Here is a 12,168-nt window from a genome sequence, read left to right as displayed (position 1 = left end):
ATTGGCCTGACCAGCAACTTGAAGCCCTCCCTGCTTACACGGTGAAGCTGATTGATGGCTCGCCTGCGCCAATTCCCCTTTTGGGGCTCGCTCACATGAGGGCGAGAACCCGTCTCATATTGTGGCCTAATCTCAGTCCGCTCACATGATTTCAAGTTTGCCTCAAGGGGCTGATCATCGGAGGCTGTCCAGCACAAAAAAACACCCGGACCAAAATCAGCTGTTAACTGGAGATAAACCACTGCTGTGTAAACGTTATCTAATGAGAGACAGACAAATATACACAGAAAAAGAAAAAATGGAAGGGGGAGGCGGGCCACCTCAACAAATTTCTGAAATATGCTAAAACCAATTCAAAATGCTATAGGTCCACTGATTGACTGACTGAAATTATTCCCGACCTGTGAACAGTGAAATGAAACCAAAACAAACTAAATCCTAACCCTCTATATGAATATCAATATAATAATAACAATAATATATATAGTAAAGCCTTGTTTTTTTATATAATAATAATAATAATAATGCACATGAGCATGCAGGCCAGTAATATGGTGGATATAAATAAGCAAAATAATTAATCGTTGCACCTCTAATGTACAGCATCGTTTATTTCAAGTCTCTGTTCTGCTTGACATGTTTCTTTCCACAAAAAGCTTGTTTTCTCTGACTATCAGCCAGAAATCTGCCGTTTTGGTGAAACCAGCCCATCTTCTATTGCTGATTACAAAAGAATGGGAGAAGCTAGAGAAAGAAAAAAACAAAAAACTTTTTTTTCTGGTGAAAGAAGCGAGTCTCCTCTTTCTATCGGTTGGTTCAGTGCTTATTGCCACAGAACCCAATCTACTTTGGGTCTCCAAAAATCTGTCAAAATGCCCCCGAAAACAGCTGGCAGTGAACGGGTTAAATCCAATTTTGGCGCAGCTAATAATACGCCCATATCCTGTCTGCCGTGTTACATCAAAGCGTTTCATCCAGTGCACAAAAAAAGTACAGTCAAAGAGTACATGCAGTAACGATTTCAGAACCCTTTTCCAGCGCACGACGCCGCTTTCTGTCCATTATGCCCAATAGTGAGTGCACTCAGCTTCACACACACACACACACACGCAGAAAGAATGAAAAATGCATGGTGTAAACTAGCAGCTTTTAGCAGCGCTCTTCTTCGCTATTCTCCTCTTCACCAACCAACCAACACACACACACACACACACAAAATCCGCTCAGCTCCTCCTGCACCAGTACATGCGCCCGCCTTGTTAACCTCGTCCTGCTTTATGGCACTGACACCCAGCTGGTGATGGGTGCACTAACAAGGCCAAGAAAATGGTTGGGGTGGGGTGGGGGTGGGGGGGGCTCCTCCAAGGGAGCGTGGAATAGAGAAAGGGGTCGGTTGTATTCGGAGGGGCTCTCGGATTGCCACACAATGCGGCTCATTTGTCAAGGTGACCCAAACTGTTCTCCTATACAAGTGTTGAGACTTTGATTCTGTATTTGGAGTTTCCAAATATTCACAGAAACGACATTTTTGTTCCAAGTGCTTTTACATGTCGTGCATTGCATCTCATATTAAAGTCCAAAATGATTAGTCCGAGGTGCATTTTTGGTACTGAGGATGTTCGATTTAACCGATTGTACGTTACGATTAGATGCCATAGATAAGGGCTTTACGAAACAAACGACCGTGCACTGTATCAAAAAAAAAAAAAAAAATGTTGGAGAGACGTGCACGAGTAGCGCCTGAGTAAAAAACAGCCACAGATACCAATAGGTACGACACTCTCCTTTTTGCGCTGCATGCTTACGGCGATGCTAAGCTAACGTCTATGCTTTCCATTACATTTGATGAGAAAGTCGCCCCTGGCAACATGGCCGCCACATTGACTTGTTTTTTTTTTTTTTAGCCTGCCCTAGTCTACTCTAAGTTAGTTTACCTATGACAAGAGAGCAGCACGAGCTGCGAACACGTGACCGGTCTCAGTTTCTTGAGAGTACCACAAAATATTGTGGCCCATTCCGGAACTAACAGACAGAAAATTTGTACGTTTACAATATACTTGGAAAAACCTTTATCAGACTTGATGGTTCAGTTACAGACTTTCCTCAGAAGTATTACTGTTCTCATAAAGTACTAATGTCGTTAAATAAAAATGGTGGCGTGGCTGGTGTGTGCGCCTCTTGGTCAGCAGGAGCCAGTATAACACAGACATATGGAAATACACAAAGACGACTGTCACAACTGCTCAGTAAGCTGCAGTGGTATTAATTGTTTTGTTGGGTTTTTTTTTGCAAAGGATAAAGCCTGTGGGTATTGCTATTTTTATTGGTCTACATGTGTTGACGCACCATTTGTGTTCAACTATCCATTGCTTAAAGGGTTACAAGTCTGTGACACTGATGCTATTCGTCAGCCTGTTTATGTTTTGCATTGCGTGTTGGCATGAAGCTAGCGGGCTTTTCTTCGGCAAAGTTACGTGATTGTTTTAAATAAGCGCAAAAAAAACGTAGGACAAGTCACTTGTAAGTCAACGTATGTATCTTTGTTCGTTTTTATCTTGCATACTGTAAATGCTTTGCACAACGATGCCACCAGATGGCGCCAAAGCAACCTTTTTCTATTAGACATGGCTTTGGCCAGAGCACAAAAACAGTCTAAATAAAACAATCACTAATAGGTCGATTTGCGAATGCAGCGCTGCAAAATGTTAAAGTGTGCACTGATTCCACTTTTTGTGACACTTTTGTTTCCTGACTTTGTTCTAATGGAACATCCAATCCGTGCCTTGGCTCAGTGACGGTTGGAAAGCGCTGCTTTAAGGCAAATGTGCGCACTGCACCGGCCAATGGGCACGCGGGTTGGAAGGCGTCCTTGGCTGTCATGTGCAGGCGACAGAAGACTTCATCACAACACAATAGATTTCACCAACACCTGTTCATGCCCATCCCGTTGCATCACTCCAACCTTCTGTTTCGCTAAGGTTTTCCCCAGTCAAAACTTGTTCAAATTAAAATGTCTGCAGCCTAAAACCACACACACACACACACACGCGCGCGCGCTTACAAGAGTTGATGTTTTATGCATACCACTACATCAGTCGTAAATTTCACTCAGTATTAAAACGCTTTGAGGTGTAAATAATTCAAAAATACCGAGCACTGCTTTGCCCTCATTGAAGCCATCACTTTGTTCCTATACTGATATTATTTCACGCACGCAAGACCACACGTGCAGCTCATTTTTCAACCTTTTTACCGTGCCACTCGCACTTAAATGCTTACAAAACGATCCACGGCGCGTGTAGCCGTAAATCCCACGAGGAATAACGACCGCTTGCACACTCACCTCAAGGGGACAAAGCAGGGATGCAATCCGGTGGAATGTGCACGGAGGGCAGAAGATGTAAAAGAAGAAGGGTGGGAAAAAAAAAAAAGAAAAAGCTTTTGCAGGTGCAGCTCGACGGAGCGGGCGTGAAGCAGCACTTTGCGGCACTTTGCGGTAAGCCTGACTTCAGCGAGTGGCTGATGACGGCCGCTTCATCTTCCGGCACCCGGGGGCGTGATGGGTGCGAGTTGGTAGTCTGGCCACCTTTGGGTGCTCCACAGAGAAGCCAGATCAGTTGGAAACAAAGACGCTTGACAGGCAGGCAGACGGATTCAGCGCCCCCATTCAAAGAGAGACGGTGGCGGTGTAGGTGGAAGGGGGAGGGTGGCTGGTTGGGAGGAAAAAAAAAAAAAAAAAAAAAAAAAGAAAAAAAAAAAGAGGGGCGGAGGGGTGGTTGAGGGATCTTTATATGACCATAATCCGATATAAACCTTTAAAGGTTGAGCCAGTGTCTGTGAATTCAATTAGGCTGTCAGTCTGACCACCAGCTTAACCTCATCACATCCTCATGATGCTTCTCTCTCCTCACGTGACACTAGTTGGAACACCAAAGGACAACAAAACAACACAAGTCCGCATCCCAACAAAAGCAGGGAAAAGACTGGAACAAAAAAAAAAAAAAAAAAATGGCATCACAATCTGCAGACTGCTTTGCGTGAGTCTGCTTATTTCATCTGTATGGAAAGGAGTGACTTTCGGCCTGTAATTACACTTTGCAAAACCATCTTATTTCTTCACGTTCCTTTTTATATAATTCAGGGTATTATTCTTCCTTAAAAACACCGTGCTGTTATCTTATTATCTTAGAAATGCTTATTGAAAAAAAAAAGATCCATCAAACTGAATTTAAGACCTCAAAGGAGGCTCAACACAATAGTAGAGCACAACACATTTGAACAATTTAAGAATAATAATAATAACCTGAGAGACAAATTGAGGCTAGTACAACACAACAGGTGGATTTAAAATGGGACCGAAGACAAAAACCATCTAGTCTGCCGCTGGCCAGGGTACGGCATGGGAGGAGGTTAAAGTATGTTATTTTCAACTAAAAAGGAAAACTTTTGCGTGGGTTCAATCAATCAATTACAATCAATGCACTCCATTCACCATTTTGATCAAATTCGATTTTTCTTGTGTTGGACACGGATATGTTTTTGGGTAAGTTGACTCAGTCGTTGGCTTGCTAATGTCAATAAGAAAAGCGAAAATGGATTTTGAGTACGAGTCCGAGCTTGAGTAATATGCACGTGTCTCATCACGTCCTTTTCATCAAAGTGAGAATTCACTTGCATGGTCTTAGTAATTCACTTGTATTAAAAAAAAAAAAAAAAAAAAGCTAGCTCTAGCAAAGTGTTTTATTTGCGCCCAGTGTTGATCTGCAGGCTGTTGCTAGGTGCTCGAGATGTTTTTGAATAATGCATCTCCCCTCATGTCATGGAGGCAGGTTTTTGGAGTCCTAAAAGTACCACTGATAGCTGAGATAAGCACCGCCCCCCCCCCCCCCCCCCCCCAAAAAAAAAAAAAAAAACAAGAGAGAAAGGGCTCCAGGTAATTGCCCCACTTGAAGTTAATTTGCTGTCCAAATTTGGGGACCTCATTAAAATACTTTGTGCAGCCCAAACGACACCGCTTTTTCCCATCGTATTGTCGAACGGAAAAACGCAATCCATTTTTGAAAGGCGCCTCCATTTCAGTTCAATTTCAAAATCCCCTTCGGAAATAATGTGCCAAACCACTTCACACCAGCAAGTGACGCTGACTGGATTGCCAGGTTGGCGCGAAGGAAAACAAAAACCCTCTTTTTCTATTTCTTGCTTTCCTTCCTAAACAGGCAAAACGTCAATTTCAAACTATAAACAAGATGACTTGTCAGGTCACCTTGTTCCAAGTCGAAGTCAAGCTGGGTCACTTGGATACCAAGTCGAGTCGAGTCGTTCCCGAGTTTTTGGGCCAAAGCGGGCCGCAAGTCCAAAAAATGGCAACTCAAATCTGACTGGAGTCAAGTCATATGACTCGAGTTCCCAATCTGATTTTATGCAATATGGCGGGAAAAGGAACCGCAATTCAGTTTAGTACTTTATTTTGCGCAATGCCATATACGCCAAACATATGCAAATTACAAGCAAAGCAAGCGTTACAATTCAAATCAAGAGGAGTCAGAATGAAGGCTGAATAGCAACACTTTGCATCCGTTTGCGTGTTAACCGTGCAAGAAAGCACATTTTGGGGAAACTTTCTAGACGGCAAACCTCATCAGCTCGGCGAGAGTCGTCGGGCAAACACGACAGCGGGGGACCGTACGACTCTTATTGCATTGCTTGAGCTCCTCTCAACACAACAGGAGGCACGGAAAGCGATGCGCTACACTTTGCAAATGGCACTCCCATCAGCGGAACAACAGCTAAACAACGTGCTCTCGTGAGACATGAGAATGGCCTTTCTCCGAGGAACCCTTGAAATCAAGTTACAAAGTGAAGTATTTGGCTTTTTCAACTGAGCTGATCTAAAATTGATAAGACAAATTCTAAATGACGAACGAACAAACATCCGGGCCTGTTTACGTTCAAAGATGGTAGATGACACGTTTGCGCGAGTGTTGGTGTCTGGCGCACTGTCCTTAGTTAACGCGGCACACAATGCGCACACACATAAAAGGAGACTTGGCCGCGTGACTTTTTGCAAATGTCAATCATTTTCCGTCAGGGGAGCAGCCATCCAAAGGCAAGACTTGAGAGGAGCGGGATTATGCCACGAAAAACTGCTCCATCATCTTAACAGCGCTGCCAGGAAAGACACAGTTGGCCACAGCGGGAACAAAGAGCATAATGATGTTTTTAGTAGCATAATAAATTCTCCATCTTGGCTCTCGGGCGCCTGTGCGCGCTTGTTATTGGCCGGAAAGTCTCATTCGGCGCGGTTTGTTTTTACTGGTGCTGTTGTTAACGTGACGAGATCAAACAAGCTAGTCAGTAAAGCACATGAAATGCATTTTGTCTGGGAGGAAGTGAAGGAGACGTGGTGGGAGACGCTGCTAACCGCCACTTAGGTTGTCCAAACATCGGCGAGATGCCACTTCCAGGCACAGGTGAAAATCTGCCACATAGAGGGACAATGTAAACATATGCTGTGATGTCATTTTCAGTCGACAGCAAGTCCACCTGAGATGGTGGTCTTGCTTGGTTTTCAAGAATATGTTCCCAGCAGGCCCACTAGTTGGAAGACGGCATTCTGATTAATATGAATTCACCCATTTTAGCCATCTCCGGGGGCGGCCATTTTGGCACTTCTATCGACTGAAAATGACATCACAACTGCTCAGGGTTCAGGTAAGGACCAATCACGGCTCAGCTTCACAAAAAAGGGTCAGCCGTGATTGGTCGTTACCTGAGCCCTGAGCAGTTGTGACGTCATTTTCAGTCGCTAGAAGTGACAAAATGGCCGCCCCCGGAGATGGCTAAAAACGGGTGGATTAACTCTTATTCCACAAACGCAATATTTATCAAAATGCCTTGTTTCAACTAGTGGGCTTGCATAGAACATATTCTTGAAAAAAATATGTTTGGGTTGACATATTCCACAAACGCAATATTAATCAGAATGCCGTGTTTATACAAGTGGAGGCGCACAGAACATATTGTAAAGAAAACTTAGGGGTTGACGTCCATTGTAAAAGTGTTAATTGTACATGAAAAAATGAAGTGAACAAATTCATACAAAATATGACCTTTTTACTGCTGAAAACGGTCAAATTAGAAAAGTATCGCTTGAAACACAACTGATCTGCACTTAGGCAGTGGATTGCTTAATGTACCACTAGAGGGAACCACTAAGCACACTTTGTGAATCATTGGTCTACATGCACTTCTAATGAAGCCTACCATATTTACACCATATTTAATCATTTCCCATTTCACGGAGCTTGTGATTTACTGCGGGTGCTTATTATTTAGTGCCTTTTTTTATGCAGATGCACGAGTGTAAATGTCACCGAACAAATGTCATTGAACAGCAACCGTATTTCAATGATTTTAGGTTGATGCTGACGACGCTGGTAAATCTGATGGGTTTATTCATTCTCAGCAGCATATCTGACTCGAATTCCGTTTTTACCCACATTTAATGTTTTCCCTCTTTTTGGTGGCAATGACAAAGACGCAGCCCTCTCAGATGCTAACCGCATACATGAAAAGTCAACAGAGCCACACCGAGATTAAGTGCTCCGTGCCAAAGTTAAGCTACTGTGTTTATGCCTGACCAAACAATACACAGAGTGAGGGGGAAAAAAAATGTAGAAAATGTAATGCACTAAACCACTTCGTGTAGAAGGCAGCTTCACACATTCAGACCACAAAAACTGCTGCGCCAACAAACAAAAACACCAAATTCAAAAGCCGCAGACTTGCTGAAATGTTGAAATCGCACTTTCGTGAAGAGTCTGCGCTCCCCAAAGCTCTGTTCATCCTTTTCCTAGCCTTCAAGTGTTAGCCTGATGACACGACATTTGACAGCTGCGCAGCTTTACAGACTTTAAGGCTGAGGACCGCCCGCCTTTTTTGCAATCTTTTGCATTTGCAGCCATAAAAAAAAGTTTCAGCTGGAGAACTTGCTAGCAGCCTTGTACAGAAAAAAAGAATTCAACAGCGGCAGACCTGTCAAAACGACACATTTATCCTTTAAGCAGCCTTTTCCGAAAACAGAAAAAGCAACTAAATTGTCAGAACATCACATCTTGTTGAAAAGGTTTGCCAGGTCAGCGTCAGACTCTTTCTGTGTACTTCAAATGTGGTGCTCCCAAAAAAGGTGAAAAGTTGTACGGCTAAAGATGTGCCAAATAGCCTAAAGTTGAACCCCACTGAAAATGGGTCAAATGAGGGGCCCCTAAGCCAGATTGGTTTTTTGCAAAATAACAGACAACAGCTTCTCCCGCATACTTTTTCCCTGCCCAATTACATCGTGATTTACCTTGGCGCTTAAAATTCAGGTCATGTGTGGCTGAGTATTTGTGTGTGTGCGCGTGTGTGAGCGTATGTGTGTGCGCGTGTGTCTAATGAGCTCCTGTGCAGCATCTGTGCTTTGTGTGCTCCACTCAGCCGCCTAGCTTGGTCCTTTTCCTCCTTTCATCCTGAATGAGCGGCGGTTGCTAATACAAAAAAATACAAAACGCAGGTTCAAAAACATGGAACCGCTTCTGTCAAAACCCTTGGCTATTTGTTTTATATGTGCAAATGGTCGCGCGCACACACGCAATGCAGGTTTATTATGATGATTAGCATCACCACAGAATCGGGAGGAGAACAATCGACGGGGCTGCACGTCGCTCATCTTTCTTTTTTTTTTAATTGACCCGATGCGGTTTGCTAGAATGACTGATACGATATGATGGGTTCATTTTGTATACCTGTGTTTGAAAGTGTTATTTTAATGTGATTTTTTTTATTGAATCGTAGTATCGTTCCAGCGTTTGACTTCCTGTTTCACGCATAACTGAAATGACTGGTTTTTAATTTGTCATATTAGGGAATGAAGGCAAAACAGAATGGGGCATTTCCCACAATGCACCTCTTTACACTCACCTGCGTTATTTTACTCCGTGAATAACTGCTTCATCCAAATGCTGTATTTTGCAATAAAACTTTCATTCACTTTTTGCTTAATTGCGTCATGCTGCTTGTCCTCGTCCCTAATCCTATCATTACAGAACATAATGAAGCCAAGAATTAATTAGGTGAGCTGTTGGGTTCCTTTTGCTGCAGGTAAGACTCGCCCTAGTTGGCCTGAGCCTGTTTCTCTAACATTGCCTCACACTGCCTCCTGATAATAAACGTAAATGTGACTCAATGCAGCCGCAGACCAAGTGTAACTGTAATTGAGTTTCAGCAGGCATAATTTTTTCCCCCAATCAATGCGACACTTGAGCTTTGTATGTAGCTCACCATTATTTCTTAAAACAGTAAACAGCAAACACGAAGCATTGAACCGATTAGTCAACTTCACTACTCCGCATCGACGTTTAACCGCTAATTGCTCTTCTTTTTTTTTTTGGGATTTCATCTTCTTCCAGTTGGCCGATTTTTAGAGGACTTTTGACTTACCTGTGTGCTGCCGGCGAGCAGCGAACCGATCGGTCAACAAGGCCACACAGTCTTCATTCGTCTGCACAGGTCAGAAAGAATGAAAATAAGATTTTTTGGGGAGGAGATTTGCTGTTAGCCTCGCTAACTTCGGTAATTCCGATTGCTTCCTGTCTTAGAAGAGTCATACCAGCTGAAATGTTGTGTCCATTAATGCGTGAGCAACGTTAGCATATTAGCATACATTAGAATACTGTTGCATTAGCATACTATGCTAATGCTGCATGTTTGTTACAAAAAAATGAGACCGGCAGCATTGTCACTTACAAAATATGCAACTCTAATCCTCAAATACAACTAAAGCACAAGTGAGCCTGGCTACGATGTCACTTGTTGGAATAAAAATGAGGTACGTCGGCTCATTGACGAGCAACATGGGTAGGGCTTCCACTATAATTACAAAAAAATACATTCAGCATGATGGTGACTTGTCTTTTGTAGCATTTTCTTTTTTTGTTTGTATGTTTCCCTGACAGTCTGTTGAAAATATGTCTTTATGTGAAACTGGTGCAAAAAAAGGTTTGGGGCCACTTTTTTTGGGGGGGGGGTGAGAGAAATGTAAAATGAGGAGTTTTTATGTTCTCCCTTTTCTCTGGAAAAATGTAATATTTTAATATTGTTGACCCTTGACGATCAGTGAAGGGGGAAAAAAAAAACACATTTCACCAGTGGTGTGCCTGGAAGCAAATGTTTTGTGCAAAAAACAAAAATCAAAGTCTTAACTTGTTGGCAGCTTATTGAACTAGTTTTATTACCCAGGTTTGTGGCAATTTGTGCTTGAGTGGGGCTTGTAGTCTTGTTTGTGCCTTACATCATTTTGGTTTTGGCAGCTCGGTGGTCAAGTGTTCAGTGATGCTGGCGAGGTTTCTAGGTTTAAATCAGTGTCTGGCTTCTCAGGCCCGACTGTGCTTGTGTGAGCTCCCTCCAGGTACTCCAATTGCCTTGTACACTCCAATACATGTCTGTTCAGTAAATCAACGTTAGATACAACTTTTTTTATTTTATTTTTTTTTTTAGCTCAAGCCCAAAATTGAAAATGTGATTCCTCTCCCTCGAAGCCCAAACTTGCTATGTACACTGCAGCTTGGAAAGGCTCCAGCTCACCCGCGGCCCTGGTGAAGATAAGCAGTACAAAATGGATGGATGGATAATCATCAACAAATTAATCTAACTGATCTTTCCGTGACTCTCTCTTTCTCACATAACCACTTCTGCCACCTCTTCTGCAAATAGCCATCTGTTTGTTTATTGTAATTACCACACATTTGGCAACATGTACATGAAAACAGCATGACTTTTCTCGAGATGATTATACTCTCTCTACCAGAATCCAGCACAGTTTTCTCCATTATCAGCGCACCAGCAATGACGAACTACGGCATCGGACAGGGCAAGCCAAAACCAATTGAAAAGTCATTTTACAACAAAGAAGGACATGAACAAGTCAGGAAACCAGGAGACAATACAGCGAGTCAAACTCCAAACTGGAAAAACAAAAAGGTCATCCCTAAAAACGACATGGCAAGATTGCGGCAAATCCGAGGTCAGCTGATGACGACTGCCCAAGACCGGTATGAGTGGAAGACCCGTTTTGACAGTCCAAGTCCCAAAAGTTTAGTTCATAGACTAGATGAGGAACAAATATATCAAAATACCCCCAAAGTCAAACTGACCAAGTAATTTTAAAACCAAGCTTAAAATGTGTGTATATTTGTCATATATATATTGTTTTGTTGTATTGTGTACAAATAAGTAAATACAAAAGTACAACACGTATACAGTAAAAATGTGAACAAAAAAGGACATTGAATTAAATACAAGTTAAACTGCTTGCATATTATCACACATCTTTAGATTTCGATATGAACATAAAATAGTTTTATTACAAGTTTCCTGACATATTTATTGAATCAAATCTCAAGCAAGATTGCAGATCCAAGGGAATTGAGGAACACGTGAGCTGATGCTTGCATAGTTTTGATAATAGCGTTACAGCCCCATCTTGTGGAAGAAATCGGCGTTACAGATTATAGCACGAATGCTCGCTTTTCATTTCTGAGACGTGTTTTGTTGTCAGATTGTCATTATTTCTTATGTAGAAAAGTATCTCCAACGTTATGCACTACAGTGAATTGAAATATCTTTGAAATGGTCATTTATTTCAGTAGTTCAAGTCAAAAAGCAAGATTGAATTCATTAAACACATCGAAAACACTTTTCATAAGGCCGTTTCCTACCTATTTTAACAATTTAACTTTTATTCAACCAGCAATGTCCTATTGAGATTGAAAACATTTTTTTCACCAAGAGGCAGCAAACAGTTAGTTCAGACACAATTAAAATAACATACATGGCCTTTTTTGGACGATGTACCGCAATATATCCATCCATGTCCATGGAGGACGTCCTTTCCTCTCCCACGTATTATGTTCACATCCTGTCCAGCAGGGGTCACCAGTGGACTGCCCACGTTATAATTCCCTCCCTCCTTCTGCCCATTCAGGCTCTCATCCATTCATCGATCTTCTTTTACTCCCACTGACAAAAGATGCGGCAAACAGGGAGTGTGGGAAAACACAATAATGCATTAGAGAACACAGACAGCGATTAACATAAGCATGGAGGAGGGCGCGCGTGTGCGTGTGTGCGCGC

At 42.4% G+C, this 12,168-nt stretch overlaps 1 protein-coding gene and 1 long non-coding RNA gene across 6 annotated transcripts in view; one reads left to right on the top strand and one right to left on the bottom strand.

The window, feature by feature from the left end:
* Positions 1-9,895, bottom strand: part of LOC147141177 (neurocan core protein-like) — a 43,172-nt gene extending 33,277 nt beyond the window's left edge. Inside the window, exons 1-2 of one of the 4 annotated variants that reach the window (XM_086042854.1) lie at positions 9,784-9,895; positions 9,478-9,538 (exon numbers count right to left, since the gene is read on the bottom strand). The gene's annotated coding sequence lies outside the window, so the exon portion shown is untranslated. Of the gene's footprint in view, positions 1-3,343; positions 3,683-9,477; positions 9,592-9,646; positions 9,664-9,783 lie in introns of those variants that run through there. The other 3 variants (XM_086042856.1, XM_086042855.1, XM_086042853.1) reach the window with 3 other exon arrangements.
* Positions 8,980-11,658, top strand: LOC147141176 (uncharacterized). 2 transcript variants are annotated; one of them, XR_015088353.1, is made up of 4 exons: positions 8,980-9,138; positions 9,447-9,546; positions 10,347-10,444; positions 10,534-11,658. It is a non-coding gene; the product is annotated as an uncharacterized LOC147141176 (long non-coding RNA). The 2 variants fall into 2 exon arrangements; XR_015088354.1 differs by lacking the exon at positions 8,980-9,138 and adding an exon at positions 9,165-9,208.
* Positions 11,659-12,168: the final 510 nt, after the last annotated feature.

Source organism: Filicampus tigris, chromosome 10 (genome assembly GCF_054856515.1).
Source record: "Filicampus tigris isolate MCC_2025a chromosome 10, RoL_Ftig_1.0, whole genome shotgun sequence".
Classification (NCBI taxonomy): domain Eukaryota; kingdom Metazoa; phylum Chordata; class Actinopteri; order Syngnathiformes; family Syngnathidae; genus Filicampus; species Filicampus tigris.
This window is presented reverse-complemented; position numbering and strand designations above follow the sequence as displayed.